The 18,312-nt window shown below is 34.9% G+C and overlaps 1 long non-coding RNA gene across 3 annotated transcripts in view; it reads right to left on the reverse strand.

Annotated features, from left to right (window-relative positions):
- LOC113592984 (uncharacterized) overlaps positions 1-18,312 on the reverse strand; it is a 99,933-nt gene that overhangs the window by 75,283 nt on the left and 6,338 nt on the right. The window contains exon 1 of one of the 3 annotated variants that reach the window (XR_008300140.1): positions 15,103-16,879. The exons of 1 other annotated variant lie outside the window; for it this stretch is intronic. This is a non-coding gene — a long non-coding RNA (uncharacterized LOC113592984). Of the gene's footprint in view, positions 1-15,102; positions 16,880-18,312 lie in introns of those variants that run through there. One more of the 3 variants, XR_003412982.2, reaches the window with a different exon arrangement.

An 18,312-nucleotide genomic window follows, 5' to 3' on the forward strand; every position in this document is an offset into this window, starting at 1 on the left:
GTGCACCCAAAGAATAACAAGCAAAAAGAGAGCTAGGCCCTCAAAAAACCATTGTCAAGACAATACAATCTTCATTACAGAGCCAAAACTTTGTATTTTTTCATTTCTAGTTTATGAAACTAGCTTTCATTTTTAATGCGTATACCCTTTCCTATGGTCCTGCATTTTAAAATAGAATTTCAAATTCAGAAACTCTGAACATAACCATCAGTCAATCTGTCATTTTAATAATATTTAAAGGGCACTCATAAACTCATTAATGTATTAAACATTCTGACTATGTTTATGTGCTAGATATTCCCATAGATAACAGAAATATTAAGAAACCTATGACTGAATCCCTGCTTTCTAAAGTTAATATTAAGAAAACAAGTTAATGTTCAGTAAGAGAGAACAAAGTGACAATTATATAACTCAAGGTACAGTGTGATAATAACTATGAGACACAGAGGCTCTATTACAAGAGTTTTGTATAAAAATAATGATACAAGAATATTAGCTGTCAAAATGGTCTTGGTAAATTAAAGGTATAGAATCAAGCAAAATAAATTTATCTGCCAAAGAAAATGTGTGAAGGATAAATTCTTTTTCCCCCAAATGTCATGATGTATAACAAAGCAGAAAACTTCCAATCAATAGAGATAACATGATACTCAGAAGTTAATAACAATGGCTAAAAATAAATAAAATAAAATAAAATAAAATAAAATAAAATAAAATAAACCTAAAATAATTCCAGCATAACTGACTCTTGTCAAACCCTTAGTAGATAGACATTTTAGACTGTAATAATTTAGGCAGTATAAGAAATTGGAATTTTGGAAGTTTTAGTGGATTGATAAAAAGGCATAATAAAATAGAGAACTGGTAGGCACAAACTTTGCATTACCTTTAGTGGAATTCTGGGCTTATCTCATATCTGAATTCTGGGTATCTGAGAATCAGTACCTTAGTCAAGATAGTTTTAAGTCCAGGTATTTATTTTCTCTGATATCTTACAATATCTTTCTACAAGTGATTTAAAGTGTTAATTAAATCAGGAAAATATTAAGGTTTCTAGTCATTATTAGATGAGATACATTTTTAGCATTGCTATAATGCTATTAGTTGCTTGGAGCTGTGAAGAATAACTAAGAAGGTACAGTCTTGTCTTCAGAATAATTACAATACATTTATAACAATAAACATTAATTTGAAAAACAATTCAAAAATAATGTATGACCATATGGAGTTAAATAGAAAGTGTGCATCATAGATAATACATAATACTGATGGTGTCTGGGAAGGAAAAAAGCAAAATCTCCTTTTTTAATTTAACAGGTAGATTATTATACAAGATTCCTCTTGAAATCAAAGATTTGGATGCGATTCCCCGATTTTTCTATCTGTGCACACGCAAGTCCTATATTTCTTTCGGCTTTCAATTTTTCAACTATAAATGGGATGCAATTTCACTTGCCCAGTCTTTTAACAGAAGTTTTATGAGAGTCAAATGGTAAACCATGTAACAATAATGCAATAAGAGATCAAATGGGCATCTGAATTTTAAGATATTTGATTTAAAAGTATGTGATCCAAAAATTAGGAAACACTTATGGAAAAAGGGAAAATAAAGATATATTCTATAACAAACAGGTCAAGAGGGGTATTTCTTATACAACAACCACACTGTTTTATTCTTTATGTGTTATTACCTCTTATTTCCAATGAATTCCCATTTTAATTCAGAGGTGACATCTGCATTTTACATTTTTGATGCGGGTATGAGATAATTAAGTACTGAAAAGAAGTCTACTTCATAGTGAAAGATTAACTTACATTTCAATATTATATCACAAAATTGTTAAGGTAGGGCTGAATACTTTTGCAGCACTTTGTTACATCATTAGTATGTAAAGCAGAGTCCCATTCAGTCATTTACCATTATCAATATCACTATCACATAGATTGGAATTTTTTAATTGTCAAAACTAGAACATCCTCTCCCTACAGGCTGACTTTTGTAGAAACTCAAATTATAACCAATTGTTTGCTTAGCAGACTCTGAAACAGAAAAACAGAAATTTTATAATTTGAACATTTAATGGCAATAGGCTAAGATGATGAAATTCACTTATTTTTATGTTGGAGACCATCTATCCCAGAATTTCCCAAGTCACATTATAAGGGGCTGATGAAGAAAAATGATATGCTGCGTAAAACAATGTGTACTCAACAAATTCTAGAAATCTGCTTTGTCATTGCAAGAATTCTCACAACTTCAGATTTTATTTTTATTTTTTGGCATGGGATGGGAGCCAAATATCTGATCTATCCCAGAACTAGAGATCCAAGAAACCCAGGCTTAGACTATGTAATTATAATACTCGAAAGGCTACAATTTCTCCTCTCATGATGTGTGGACATCTCTTTTTGTGGCATCTTTGGGGAAGGGGAGCTAAGACCATCAGATTCAATGAGATTCAAATTATGGAAAATTGGTAGGAAGCAGAAAATGATACCTCTTGATATATGTCCCTCAGAATTTAATGAATCAAGTAGTTAGAGCATTGAAATAACACAGCCAACATAAATACATATTTATATTTTATATTGTTAGGAGAGATAAGAACATAGTATAGATGCAAAACTTTGCAGCATAATGAAATATGCTTTGCTTAAAAAGGGAAGGGAAAGGAAGTGGAGAGGAGGGGAGAGAAGGGGAGGAGAGGGGAGGGGAGGAGAGAGGAGAGGGGGAGAGGAGAGGAGGAGAGGAGAAGACAGGAGAGGAGAGGAGAGGAGAGGAGAGGAGAGGAGAGGAGAGAGAAGAGAAGAGAAGAGAAGAGAAGAGAAGAGAAGAGAAGAGAAGAGAAGAGAAGAGAAGAGAAGAGAAGAGAAAAAACAAACAAACAAAACCCAAAAAACAAAAGGGAAGGGAAGGGAAGGGAAGGGAAGGGAAGGGAAGGGAAGGGAAGGGAAGGGAAGGGAAGGGAAGGGGGAAGGGAAGGGAAGAGAGAAGGGAAGAGGGAAGGGAAGGGAAGGGAAGGAAAGGGAAGGGAAGGGAAGGAAAGGGAAGGGAAGGGAAGGGAAGGGAAGGGAAGGGAAGGGAAGGGAAGGGGGAAGGGAAGGGAAGAGAGAAGGGAAGAGGGAAGGAAAGGAAAGGAAAGGAAAGGAAAGGAAAGGAAAGGAAAGGAAAGGAAAGGAAAGGAAAGGAAAGGAAAGGAAAGAAATTAACTTTCTGGATTATAAACTGTGGAAGTGGTACCTGAGAGCTGCCAAGGGTATCTGAGAATGGTGTGGACACAGAAACAGAAGTGAGATAGGAAGAAAGAAAGACCAAATCCTGATGATAGTATTGAATTCATAGATCAAGCAGTGTCTGATGTCAGCTATCTTGCTTAGCTTAATTTTTAAATTATATAAACTGGTAAATTCTCTCTCTCTTTCCCCTCCTCTCCTGCTAAACAAACTGGCAAGCAAACTAAGCTTTTACTGATTAACTTGGGTGATATCTGGATAGCTTCCCTCAACTTTGATTTCATAGCTGCTTTTTGTATATTTCTATTACTGACCAATCACCCTTAAAATTGTCACATTCTTTATATATGTCAAGGTTATATACATAACATTATATGTATATAATCTTTATATACATAAAGAGAATACGTTGGGGCATCTCTTGCTCCTATCATATATCTCATTGAGGTGATTCATCTCTGCTCTGACCAATTATGTACTGGTTTTAAATTTATTTCTCAAGAGAATTTTGTTTTATTCATAATTCATAAAAAATGTTCTCATATTTTCCCCTCTGTACTCCTTGCAGGCATAATCGTGAACTCAATGAAATAGTTCCAACTACCTCCTTTTATGTAAATCTCCCTGATCTAATGGGGTCCTTTTTGTTATTAGGACTCGAGCACATATTCTCTGTGTCCTAAGCACACAAAACAGCATCCAGCACATCACAGGCTTGAAGGTTGTTGGATTTCTTCCTAGACAAAGTAATTAATCTGCAATTTCTCTCGCTGTGACTTTCACCTTGCCTGAACTGCACAGGTGCCGAAAACTTTGGTCTGCCCCTCTCTTTCCCACTCCCTGCCAAGGATGTACCTCAAGAAAAATTTTGAGATTTTTAGGAAATAAATATGATAAAATTTTAATGATTGTATAGTATTATGTTTTTGTTTTTGCCAGTTGACGGTATTTCCTGTTGAATAAGATTTACTTTCAAAAAATTGAATATGTAATGGTGAAATTTATTTGAAGAGAGTTTGAGACTATCACCCGCACTTGCCAACTTAAATTATATCACTAAACTAATTATCTTTCCACCTTTCCCTTAAAATTGGTATTATTCTTGTTCATCTTTTTCTCCCACTTCCATTATACATATTTTTATCCTTCTTGTGGTTCTTCTAGACCCTCAATAATCAGTAGGCTTCACATCATAAACTATTACATTGAAACTATCTGGGGCAAAATATTATATATATTGTTTCCTGCATTAGTGAGAAATGTAGCCAAGATCAGTTAGTGATATCCGCCAGAGTAATTGTTCGTATAATAATAATGAATACAATAAATTTGCTCCTCCAAATTTAGCCAAATGATTGTATGATACTATTAAGATTTTTTGACTAGACACTATATCTACAATCTTCATGTGTCCAGAATTAGAAATTAAAACAAGTATTAAGGGTGCCTGGGTGGTTCAGGCGGTTGAGACTACAGACTCTTGAATTTCAGCTCAGGTCATGAAATCAAAGTCATTAAATGGAGCCCTGCACTGAGCGTGGAGCCTGCTTGAGATTCTCTCTCCTTCTGCCCCTCCCCACTCCCCTTTCTCTCTCATAAATAAGTAAATAAATAAATAAATAAATAACAGGGCTTAAAAATTTTTTTAAATCTTCATATGATTTTTTTGTTGAAGAAGTAGTAAAGCCTCAAGAATATCAATAGTTCTTTAAAAAATTTTTTTAATTAAAGTGAAAATACTGTTTTCCTGGAGATGACAAATGTGGGATGCCCTGGATTTAAATCTGAATTCTAGCTAGTGACAAGTTTAACTAACTTAATGTAGTCAGAATTAGTAAAAAAAAAAAAAAAAAGTCTGATTGTGGCATGTCTTACAGCAAATAAAATATCTATTCATTAATTAGCCTGAGAATATATTATTAACTAGCACTGCTAAGGGTTAGCACTTGTGTTCACAGTAGTATTCCATATTTCTATATACTATAACTAGATATAGGAAAGCAGAACAACTTTGTTATTTAGTTTTATTAAGGGAAAAGAGAAATGACAGGGGGCCTGGATGGCTCAGTTGGTTAAGGGTCCAGCTCTTGGTTTCAGCTGAGGTCATGATCTCCATTCGTGAGTTTTAGCCCCACGTGGGGATGCACTGACAATGTGGAGCCTTCTGTGGATTCTCTCTCCCTCTCTCTTTCTCTCTCTCTCTCTCTCTGTCTCAAGATAAATAAATAAACATTTTTTTAAAAAATAGAATTGACAAATTTATCCCTAATAGAGCAGTCAAAAAAATCTTTCACTATTCTGCAATTTACATATATTGGTGTCTTCTTTAATTTTAATCCACCAATGGGGGAGGTGGGGAATAAAATATCTTAGAAAGGAGCATATAGTTTTCATAAGGCATGATTTTTCTCAGTACCAAATCCTACTTCTGCCACAATCACAAGTGGCTTCTTGATATTTAGAGAAGCATTTAATTTCCAGCAGGTGGCGCTCTAGAATAGTTGGGAACCCAGGTTTGCTTCCATCTGAAACAAGGCAGAAGTGCCTTCATTAACATTCAAGTTAACAGAAATTCTGGAAACACAGAATGCATATTCAAACCAAATAAATGCCCTGTTGTCTTTTATTTGATAGCATTTAAAACTCTAAATATTTTTCTGTCTCTGACCTGACTTACTGTCAGGGAAAACTAGCAACACAACAATGTAGCTATTGCAGCATTCAAATAAAATAGACAAAAATATAATGCGACATGTTAGAAAAGTAGGCCAGGTTTAGAGAACAATATACCAGCTTCTGTTTTAACTTTCAATAAAGTGCATTTATACATGTATTTGAATAACATTTGATGCCACAGAATTGTATTCTATGCAAAATATATGCAAAATCAGATGATAGAAATTTATAATTTCCCAGCAATTATTGAAAATATATTATATTATATTATAAAATATAATTATAAAATATTATAATTATATTATAAAATCTTTGTTTGTAATAAGCATATGGAAAAGCTGGAGGAAAAGTAGAAAGTAAGAAGAGATAAAAAGAATTTATTATTTAAAGAAGAAAGGAGTGGGGCGCCTGGGGGGCTCAGTCAGTTAAGCATCTGACTTCGGCTCAGGTCACGATCTCTCAATTTGTGAGTTCGAGCTCCGCGTTGGGCTCTGTGCCTACAGCTCAGAGCCTGGAGCCTGTTTCAGATTCTGTGTCTTCCTCTCTCTCTGACCCTCCCCCGTCCATGCTCTGTCTCTCTCTGTCTCAAAAATAAATAAACATTAGGGGCGCCTGGGTGGCTCAGTCGGTTAAGCGGCCGACTTCAGCTCAGGTCATGATCTCACGGTTTGTGAGTTCGAGCCCTGCGTTGGGCTCTGTGCTTACAGCTCAGAGCCCAGAGCCTGTTTTGGATTCTGTGTCTCCTTCTCTCTGACCCTCCCCCATTCATGCTCTTTCTCTCTCTGTCTCAAAAATAAATAAACCTTAAAAAAATAAAATAAATAAATATTAAAAAATTTTTTCATTAAAAAAAGAAGAAAGGAGAATTCTGTTAATTCTTGAATTTTCTATGCAGAATTCCTAGAAATCCTTGCCTAATGAAAAGATATGTGGCATTATGGAGGTATTATACTTTGGCTACAGTAAACTGATCCATTTTCTATGCATGGACAAATTGGGAACATTGGTGATCTTGCTGAGTTACTGATGATTTCCAGCACATTTATTTATTTCTATCAGCAATAAGAATTTATTCAATGGTCAAAGTCAAACTATATTTAGAATGTCAAAGTTCGTTTACACTGTCAACTAATAATTTTCTGAGGAAATTTGAAGTTTTAGTCATAATCATTTATGTCCTGAGAGCTTTTTGTCTGAGTATTACTGTTTACCAGTTATTATATTGTATAACCCGCAAATGCGTCTCTAATATAACAGTAAGCATGTGAGAATAGTACAGGCTGCTTAAAGCAGATTTGAAACACATCATGTTAAAACGTATTTAGGGCAGCACCTGCATCACAAATGCATCAATGAGTGTCACTCTTATTTTTGTGGAACTTTAAGGTGCTCCATAGTTTTAAAATATTTGTTATTTTAAAACCCCCATTGAAGGGGTTCCTGGGTAGCTCATTCAGTTAAGCGCCAGAATCTGGATTTTGGCTGAGGTCATAATCTTGTGATCTGTGGGTTCAAGCCCCACACTGGGCTCCATGCTGGCAGTACAGAGCCTGCTTGGGATTCTCTCTCTCTCTCTCTCTCTCTCTCTCTCTCTCTCTCTCTCTCTCAAAATAAATAAATAAACTGTAAAAATAAATAAGTAAAATAAAAGACGTGTAGAGGTCAAGAATAGATCCCTGATTTAAATATTTGAATATGTATGCTGTTATCATAAATCTGTTTTTCTTGAAATATGCAACAAAAATGTTTTATCCAAAACATTTAATCCAAAACCACTTTAACCTGAAAATGGATTGTTAAAAGTAATCATTCTTTGGCCTTAAATCACAACTCAACTTCTCTGCAGCCTCAATGCAACACATTATAGACATATATACACCACACCCACTTACAGGGTTTTGGGAGGATGTATGCAAATTAAACTAGTAATTTATCTTACAGGAAGAATACTGAGCATACTAAAATTACATGTGACACTTGGGCAATATTAATATCTCTACTAATATTCTATCCCTTAATGTAATAAACTCTTCAATGATTGTAAAGTATGCAAATTTATTTTTCTTTAAATTTATCTTAAAATAGTTGTTCCAGCTGAAAAGCTCTTTCAAATATTAACATTTGGAATTAAGTAGACCAAATATTCAGATTCAAGTCAATGTTTCCAGTTCTCAGGCAAATACAGACACACATTCTACAGTTCTCTAAGCAAAGTACAACTACGTATGTACAGCCTACAGATGAAACTAGAACTAATATAGTGCAAATTCCTAATTCTCAATTTTGCTTAAAGATTGAATTGAGAAGAGAACATTTATATTTTAATTAAACCCAACATAATTATCTACTGTATGCATATATTTTAATATAAAATGTAACAACTTAAATAAATTTTATACTTGCTATGGACTAGTATAGACTTCTTTGCCAATGGGGTACTTTGTTGGAAAAGTTTGAGAAAAATTGATGAAGTTATATTATCACCTAAATTATATTGTTTTTCAGAACTGCATTCTCTTTCCTTACTTACGTCGATGTTAGTACAGTGTGTATGTTTATGAAATGTTACAATATTAATTATATTGAAGAGTTAAGATTTTAATGACTCTGAAGCTATGTTATTTGGGGAGAAAGCTATCTTTTTCAAAGTTTATCTTATTTGATCCTAAAACAACCATAGACAACTGATATGAAATGCATTATTCTCATTCTATCTTTAAAGAGAGACTAATCAACCAAGATGGGATGTCAAAAAAAAAAATGTTAAGTAAAAATTAACCTGATAATGGGGCTTACAGTTCTGACCATGATAGTGTTCATGATAGTGTTCATGACAGTGAACATGATAGTGTTCATCAGATTTATAATTCTGCTGCAAATAGCTACAAAACTGTACAAAATTGGAAAACAGAGAACTGGGGGTTGTGATCAATGAGAGAAAGAAAATACAGGAAATGAGCTCTATGTTCATCCTGGCTTTCTGCTAGGGATCACTTTCCAGTTTAAGAAGTAGAGCCCAAACACAAAACAGCAATCTCCTTGAGGAAAAGAAACAAGGATTGGACTTCTGCACCACCAAAGTACCTGTTATTTGCAGGGAAGGGTAACAGAGAGAAGGCAGCTGGACAGAGAATTCCATATCTGGGTAAGAGACGTCTTGAGTCCTTGTGCAAATTCTAAGCTGTGCGTGTACAGAGAGGTACTCCACCAGTGTGGCACACTGCTCTGTAGAGCTATAAATCCAACAGAGAATCTAGGCTTGGCAGCACGAGAGTATTAAAAACCTCACCAGCCAGAAGGGAGAGACTGTGATGGACATTCTAGGAATTAAGTTGAAACTTCAGAATTGCCAGGGCTTAGGTGAAGTCCTGGTCTATCTCTGTGCTGCAATCAAGCTCAAAATGATCAAATTGAAACACCAGTAAAGTCACTTGCCTGCCAGAGGAAAATGAAAGACCTTCACAGTCTTCTGAATCCAGAAGATCTACAAAGGTGGGAGCAATCGATGGCGATAGCATTCAGGAGAGTGATTGTAACTGGGAGGAGAGGTAGGACTGTTTTGGAAAGAGGATAATGGAAATGTCCTCTATTTTGACAGAGCTCTGACTTAGGTCTATGCATTTTTCAAAACATCAGACTGTGCACTTAAGATCTATATATTTTGCTGCATGCAAATTATGTCTCAAAAAAAAGAGAGATTATATACAAACAGGATAACAGAAAAAAAGGAGTTTACATTTTAAAAAGTAGTGCTAAAATTTTTTATGGAATGGAAGAGGAATTTCTTTCTCTACTGTATTAATTTTGACTCCAAATGCAACAAAATGAATAAAGGAATAAATGCCAATAGTTTTTCTAAAAAAAAACTTTTTTTTTAAGTGAATGTATCTAGTTAGTAGAAATAATCAATAAGGGTATGGAAATACAAAAAGGCGCACGAGCAGGATCAAGATATACTGACAGTGAATTCTTAAATGTGTTGGTGTTTACTATGTTCAAAAATCAAGAGAATGTGAATAAAACGCAGGAGAGTAAACATGCATGTATCCATATTATTATACAAGGCAGAAAGTAATAAATACCTCAAAAGTTGTTGAGATAAAGAACAATGCAAGATGTGAACAAGGGTTTTTCTGGACAACTTAAACCTGAAAAAGGTGAAAAAAGACTAAAATGGAACCTAGCCACCAGGTTGCCAGGGCCACTGTACTTTGTAGCTGTAGTGGAATGATATCCTCAAAGGCCTAAACGTATTTCCCAAATGCTCACAATAAAATTCTAGTATGACTATCACTATCCCTTATGTTCAAATTCTAATGATCTATGGTAAGGTAAACTATAACCATTAGTAAATAAAATTAGCCAAAACCAATCTGGCAACTTAAACTAATTTCCTTTAACTTTCAAGAAAATAAATATTTTGGGGCGCCTGGGTGGCTGAGTTGGTTAAGCTTCTGACTCTCAGTTTCGGCTCGGGTCACGATCTTGTGGTTCTTGAATTCAAGCTCCACATCTGGCTCTCTGCTGTCAACACAGAGCCGGCTTTGGATCCTCCCTCTCTCTCTCTCTCTCTGTCTCTCTCTCTCTCTCTCTCTCTCTCTCTGGCCCTCCCCTGCTTGCTGTTGCTCTCAAAATAAATAAACTTTAAAAAAAAGTATTTGATTACCATATAATTATCTCTCTCTTTGGATCCTCTCTCTCTCTCTCTCTCTCTCTCTCTCTCTCTCTCTCTCTGGCCTTCCCCTGCTTGCTGTCGCTCTCAAAATAAATAAACTTAAAAAAAAGTATTTGATTACCATATAATTATCTTCTTACAAGAGAACTGAACACAACTCCCCCAGAGACTGCACACACTTTGTAGGCTACATTCTGCAAAGCCACTTTGGGAAGCTTCTGGAGTTGCTTTAAAGGTCAAACACACATTGGCTTTTACAAATCAATACAATCCCTAAAAAGCTTAGTGTGCTTTTGGTTTAGTTACTGACCATCAGATCCACAAGCAAATAACCATAACCAAAGATCTAATCTAGACAAGGTTTCCATGCTTGCAGACTATCTTCTTATATTTAGTGGTTTCTTTGCTCAGCACGTTTCTGCTTTCCTTTAATTTAATGGTGTCTACTTTGAAATTATCTGAAAATATTAGTTTAGATAGGAAAGCATCACCCTTACTCCAACCTTTGAAACTCGAATGGACCCCAATTAACTGAGAAGTTTTAATGTGGGCACTTCACACCATCAGAGACCTATTTACTGTTTAAGCTGCTTGTTTAAAATCATCTCTTATAACCAGCCCGAGTACACTTTGTCACAGAACTTTGCACAAGAAAGAGCCAACATATCTAAATGTTCTGTGTTTTTTCAATGCTCTGAGTTCTTTCAAACAGTTCACATGTTCTTTCAGCAAGAAGACTACCTTTTTTAAGGATCACAAGTGACAGTTTTACCAAATGTTTTATTATGGTGTCATAAGGATCACTTGTTTTCCAGCCTCTGCAATATCTCTGCTCTTGCTTTCCACCATCTGTTAGACCAATGCCTAATTTATTTTTTTCAGTACGGTAGAGTTCCACTTCTAGTAACCCAGTTATGTTTTATTTAAGATTCAGATGCCATCAAAAATGGGCTAAAATCCAACATTGTAAAAAAGACAGAAATTTATCTTCTAGGTGGTTCACTATTGGCTGAGCAATCCCCCATTCTCAACAAGTAACTTATAACTTTAGATTCAGCGAAGCTGGTCAGCCTCTGCTTTCACACAGTGATCAGTAAGAGAGAAAGGTGCCAGAATATTGCATGCTATATCCTTTTGAGGACAAACCCCAGAAGTATCAAATCTAACATCTGTTTAAATTCCATGATCTAGAATTTAGACACATGGTCATACCTTCCAGTTAGAGAGGCTGAGAAAGGCAGTCTTCAATTGGGTAGAAATGTGACCAGCTGAAACTATACTATGGAAAGAGATTAAGAACAGATATTGGGCAACAACTCACAGTCTGACATGCTACTGTGTTATGCAGAAACAAATCTAGATATTTAGAGCAGGGAAGAAAAATGCCATTCAGAGAATACAGTGCTTCCAAAAAATGACGAAAGGAAGAGCCAAAGTTGTGGAAAAGAATACTCCAGAACACAGTATTATCTGAAAATATTAGTTTAGGTAGGAAAGCATCACCCTTAATCCAACCTTTGAAACTAGAATGGACCCCAATTAACTGAGAAGTTTTAATCCCTTAGTCCCTCCAAGGATTGGACCACTGGAACTACTGAGTACACACTTTCTACTTTAAAAGCAATTCCATAAACAGAAAACTGGGAATTAGCTGTCACCACTACCTTTGTCCCAGCTATCTCTCAACACCCAGGGAAGTGAGGAATGGACACACTGGAGTATTGCTTTAGAAACCAAGAGCTTGCTTGCCAGGAGAAAAGAAAATACAGGGCAACATAAATATTCCTTGCTTTCACCTTTTAAAGTTTGTTTGAAAACATCTTCTTGGTAGAAACTAATTCTCATCTTGACTCCTGGCTGCAAGGTACATGGGCAATGTCACTTTAAGGTTTTCAGAATCAGTAGTCAGACAAGTACAGGAGGAAAAAGTTTGGGATGATGTTTAACAATCCACAGCATGCACCAGTGCTACTAATGAACAACAGGCACCCTAGTAGAGCAGGTATTGTTAAAAATGCATTTTATTCCAAGTGACTACTCTTTAATGAACCTTTCATTTGTGTTTATTCTTTAGTAATTGAATAATCCCTTAGAACAAAATGCTTGGATTAATTTCACAAAGAATATCAAAAAACATAGTTGGTGTAAAGTTTGGAAATATCAATATCAATATCAATTTCTCTTTTATACTAGATTTTAAACAAATACTATTTTTGAAGGCCTAAGAGTTCTAACTTTAAAAAGACTTCATATTGTATTAATATACTTTTTCCCTAACACCAAGCTAAAGTGGATGAAAGAATAAGCAATTTACTTTTCATATAGCAGCAATGCAACTAGGACTTACTTTCAAAATGACTTGCTCGAAGCCTTCCCTTTGTCAGTTTCCTAATATTTGAAGTAGGAATATACAAATAACTTTATCATATCAGCAAATGCCTTCATTTGTTTTCCAGTGAGGTACTAACTGGGTTCAAATCGCTGTACTAGGCAACAGGGCTGGGGGAAGGAATTGTAAGCTCCATGAAAGCTGGGACGTTGCCAGTCTTGTTTATCAGACTGTACCTAGTACCAAGCAGGTGCTAAGCACCCAGTAGATACTCTATCAGAATTCTTGACTTCATAAGTGAGGTCCTATTTTCAAAAGGGTTTATGTAAATAATATTAAGAGGAATGAAGGGTAGGGCAAATACTAAGCATGTATGAAACCTGCACGTTGCCTCAAGGTTGTGAACCATAATGCTCTGGATTGAAATGTCAAGATTACTGTTCAATTCAATCTTATTAAGTCAGTCTTGTCCAGGTTTGAGGCAAGACTGCAGGCTGACTACCAAGGATACTTACAGAACCTAGCTTGGAATGTATTTTCTAAAAATTAAGACATTTAAAAAACTTTAAAAATTAAAAAAAAATTAAAATCAAAGCATTTGGAACAAATAAATTACATTTACTTTAAAGTGTGTGTGGGGGGGAATAAACACATCTAGAAAAAGTAGTTTATATGTACTTGGACATTAATTTCTTAATGCCGTGAGCAGGGGAAGTTTTAGGAGTCTATCCACCAAAACACTTAAAACTCTTGTTTCTAACACTTTTTAACTTTGCATTTTATTTAAAAAAAAAAGCATAGACAAAATAACCCAAAGTAATATTAACACAACACACAGGAAATGGAAGAAACACTGTAGAGATTGCCTTTTTCCCCCAAAGACTTGCAATTTCAGCACCACAGGCTGCTCATGTTGTCTTAAATGCTTTGCCTGAAAAATGAGTAGACTACTCTGTAAGACACAAGGTTTTACCTGTTTAAAGTAGCAGGCATAGAAGAAAACCATGAAAAAGTAAATGATAGAAATAGCACAATTGTCCATCTCATTTTATTTTTAATTAAAAGTTCTACTGAAATAGGTAAGCATACATGTTAAGTGAGGAAACGGATGGTACTGAAGGGCATATTTTCAAAGAAAACAGAGTACAAGGTACACTTTGGTATCCGTTCTTGTTAATAAATAATGACTATCAAACTGAGCTAGCCTTAATCTTTCAGTTCTACCAAGATTAGATTGTTCCTTTTCAAAACCGTCCAGCTCTCCTCTTAGCTTCTCCTGCAATGTACATGAGTGTACTCTAACCTAGGATAAGAGACTTGAAGGTACAAAAATTCCCAATTTTTCAAGGGAGTATTTTCTTAAAAATTAGTGGCTCACTCCAAGAATCAATGCAAAGAGATAGTGAGTGTTTAGCATAAATGTATTCAGGAAAGATCACTGCATATAAAGCTATTTTTAAACCCTTCTACCTCTCCAGAATCTCAAAGTTAAGAATTGCAGTCTAGGTTATGACTAAAATATAAAGGTGCAACCACTGTCACCTTCCATTTCCAGGCTAAGTTTCCAATTTGTGTTAATCTCTCACACTTATGTTTCTCTCTAAGGAAAGGAGTATGAAGGGAGGGTGTACATTTTGAACTACCATAAATATCTTTTCATAAGCAGCACTGAGAGTGAATGAAATTCTCAATTTTCTGTTCTCCATCCTTCTATCCAAGAAATCCCGCCTTAAAAAAAACTAATACAAAATTAAAAGAAAGCAAAAAAAGAAGAAAGTGAGGATCCTATAATATATTCTGGTAACAAAAAAGTGACCCAACATAATTTTGGTTGCTAAGACCTTCTCCAATAAAGTAAGCACGCTTCTGGCTAAACCTAGTTCCTGGATCCAATTAGATAATTTTATGGGTTGCCACAAAATTTCCACACTCATCGCTCATTTTCAACAGTAGCATACAGAAACAATAACAACAAACAACCCACATGTATTTTCTTGTTAACCTTTTAAATATTCCTTTTATTTCTGTTTCTTTGAAATATGATTAGATAATAAGAAATACTTTAAAAATTGAAATTTACTATGGTCTTAAAGTTGAGAAAACACTGACATTTTCCTAAACCTGAGAAAAGAAAACACATCAAATCTTAATGAAATAAGGAAAATAACTTGATAGTCAAACTCACAGAATGGCTAAAGTAGCATTTTCAAGGGTTCACTTCTGCTCCCGCGAATTGAAATCCCTTGTTCCCTGTCCCCCACACACTCCCACATTCAAATGCATGATAATATGAGGGAAAAAAATGGAGAAATATGCTCGCCTTATCCACTTTTTTCAAAAATATATTTTTGTTTCCATATTGTTGCTAAGTATCGCTTGGCACAAATTCTGTTTAGCACAGAGAAGCTAATTCATTGTTGTGTGCTTAAATCCTGTATTCATTATGTAAACTCCTTCTTTCCATATAGCCCTCCAGGGTTTGATGAAAAATAGATTCCCAAACAAGCCAAACCTGCCAAACAGGAATAAAAGCTTTCAGAGGAAGCATAATGTTCCCTTGAAATAGAAGTGTTTTAGCTTGTATGAGCATATTTCACTCTTGCAAAGAAATGAGATCATGTTTCATTTCAGGAAGATGTATGCTTCAGGTAAGACACAGAAACAAATAAACCTCCTGTACTTAACCAAATACATAGAAGAATATTTGAATTCAAATGTACTGCTGAGGCAAAGCAGCTCCTTAATCGTATCGTGAAACTTGAACGGTAGAGGAGTTTAAGATCTGAGTAAGTTTGTAAATACTCTCCAGAAGATAAATACTTCCTGAAGAACTGATTGTGCCTTGATTATCCCTTCTCTCCCTCCCTCGTTACTTCTCTCCCTCTTTTCTCTCTGTCTCTTTGGCTGACCCTACAGATTGCCTTGATATCATATCCCTTTGTCATTTCCTCACTGCTCACTTTTATGTCCATCAGAGTCTTGAGCCAATTTCAGTCACGTCTGCTGGTGGACCTTTCCTTTGTGCACATTTTCTTCAGTATCTTGCTGCTAGTGCCAGTAGTCTATAAGGCTGCATGCTGATGATGACTCCAAAAGGAAATTCTTATTAAATGAAGGGTAGATATTCTTAACATATGGGTTTCAAACTGACTGGAGTTCCTGTTGGAGAAAAGCAGCTGTTTCCTTTCTGTTCTGTCACTCCATGCTGGGCTCCGGCCCTGTCCTGTCTGCCTGCCTCTGTACTGACAGCTCACTGAAGGCCGGCATGAACCCATATGTGTCCCAATTGCCCCCCCACTTTCGAGCCTGGCAAACAAATAGATTTCTGGCACTTACGATTAAAGACAGAAGTGATACGCCCCACTTTAAAAAAGTAATTATAAAATGTAACTTGCATATGGTGCACAGCTTTTAAAATGCATTGTCTAATGTAACACTGTATATCAGGTAACAGATTCAGAGAGAGCTTAAAGAACAGATGTCATTTACGTTATGAAGAACGTCACCTATGTCATTATTAACGTCATTAAGAGCTTGGATTTGAATCAAGTTTTTCTTATTCCAACTTAAGGCTCTTTCCATAACATGCTACTCATACTCTACCCATCTACTTGCCACCTGCTCCGCGGAGAAAGCAAGTATGTGAATTGAGCATAAGAAAACAGTAACCGTGTCTGAGCTGGCAAAAAGATAGCTTCGTCCAGTGTCTATGGAAAGGATCACGTTATGTAGATGAGTTACCTGATTCACTGAATGAACAAGCTAGTACGTTGCCAGTGTCAGCCTCCAGGCCATGATTTCACTTTTTTTTGTCTCCGAGCTGGGATCATTTTCACCGTGAGGAAGCCCTCTTCAAGTAAGCAAACAGTGCACTAGAATTCTCTTGGAGTTTAGAAAGAAAAAGTAGTTTCATTTCCTGTCTAGAAATATATTGCATTGGATGTCTAAATTATTAACTTTTTCCCAAATTTATTATCTGATTAAAGGATACACAGATAATCATAGCAAAAATGAATCCTTATAATTATTTAGGCATAAATCTGTTTTAATTGTTATCAGCTCTTGGCAGTAGTCCTTTTATGACACAACTTGTCCACTTTTAAGTTATCAGTTATGATTTATTTTTCTGTTGGACGGAATATTTTCAAGAATTATTTTCTGCTACAAAATAAGGGTGATGTATATCTTTGAACTCTTAATTTACACAAAATGTTTTTTTCCTCAGAACTTTATTTTGTATTTCTAAATATTTTCCATTTTTTTTGTGTGATTTTTTCCTCTTGAGTTATATAGAAATGTTTTTAAGTTAAAACTTATGAATTATTTTGTAAATTATCTTTTTATTGATAGTTAAGTATATACTGGGGTCAGAAGGAATAGTATGTGTAATGCTGACTTTGAATTATGTTAAAATTCACAGAATATATGGTCAATTTCCATAAGCTATACTTGTCCTTGAAAAGAATATGTAATTTTCATTAATTGAATGCAATATTCTACATATGCTCATTACATAAAGCTTATTTTTTCAAATCGTCTACATGTTTAATGACATTTTATCTAATTGATCTATAAATCATGTAAGATTTCAATGAAATCATTTAATTATGAAGGTGGATTTGTCATTTTCTCTTATAGCACTATAATGTGTAATGGTATGAATTTGTAATGAATTATTTTTAGTACATACATATCTCACATACCGACAAGGTGAAGTGAATCTTTATTTCTATAAAGTGCTCCTTTTCTCCTCCAGATAAGTTTTTTTGCAGGTAGGCCTGTTTGGGTTCTTTTCAACATAACTACACTAGTTCTGTTGTTATTATTGTTACTATTTGCCTGGAATATCTTTTCCTGTCCTTTTAATTTTAAGCAATCCTTATACTTGCGTATCTAGTATGTCTGATTGGCTTTTTTTCTTTTTTAACACAAAGTAACAATCTATAGATTTTATGTAATATATTCAGACCATTTACATTTATGTGCTTCTGATACATTTTAATTTCTACCATTTTAAAGAACACTTATATTTGTACAATTTTCTATATTTTCCTGAAACCACTGGACCTTCTTCCAAACTGATCAAGGGTTGTTGCAATTGCTTTCATTTCCTTCCCTCTTTCTGCTGTAGAAAGATATACCCTCTATTATCTTACTGGTTACATCTAAAAATTTAACATGCATTTCTGAAAAATCTAAAGTTGTCTATATCTATACTTCCTCCTGGACAATACAAATATCTTTCAAAATTTGCATCACCCAGCCCCAAATACTAGCCTTGTGGTCTGGTATTTAATTATATCTAGTCTATTTTGATCTCTAAATTAGCAATTATTATTGTTTATACAGCCAATGTTAGAGAATTAGCCACATATTTACTACAACCTTACTCGTT

This window comes from Acinonyx jubatus, chromosome B4, assembly GCF_027475565.1.
Source record: "Acinonyx jubatus isolate Ajub_Pintada_27869175 chromosome B4, VMU_Ajub_asm_v1.0, whole genome shotgun sequence".
Classification (NCBI taxonomy): domain Eukaryota; kingdom Metazoa; phylum Chordata; class Mammalia; order Carnivora; family Felidae; genus Acinonyx; species Acinonyx jubatus.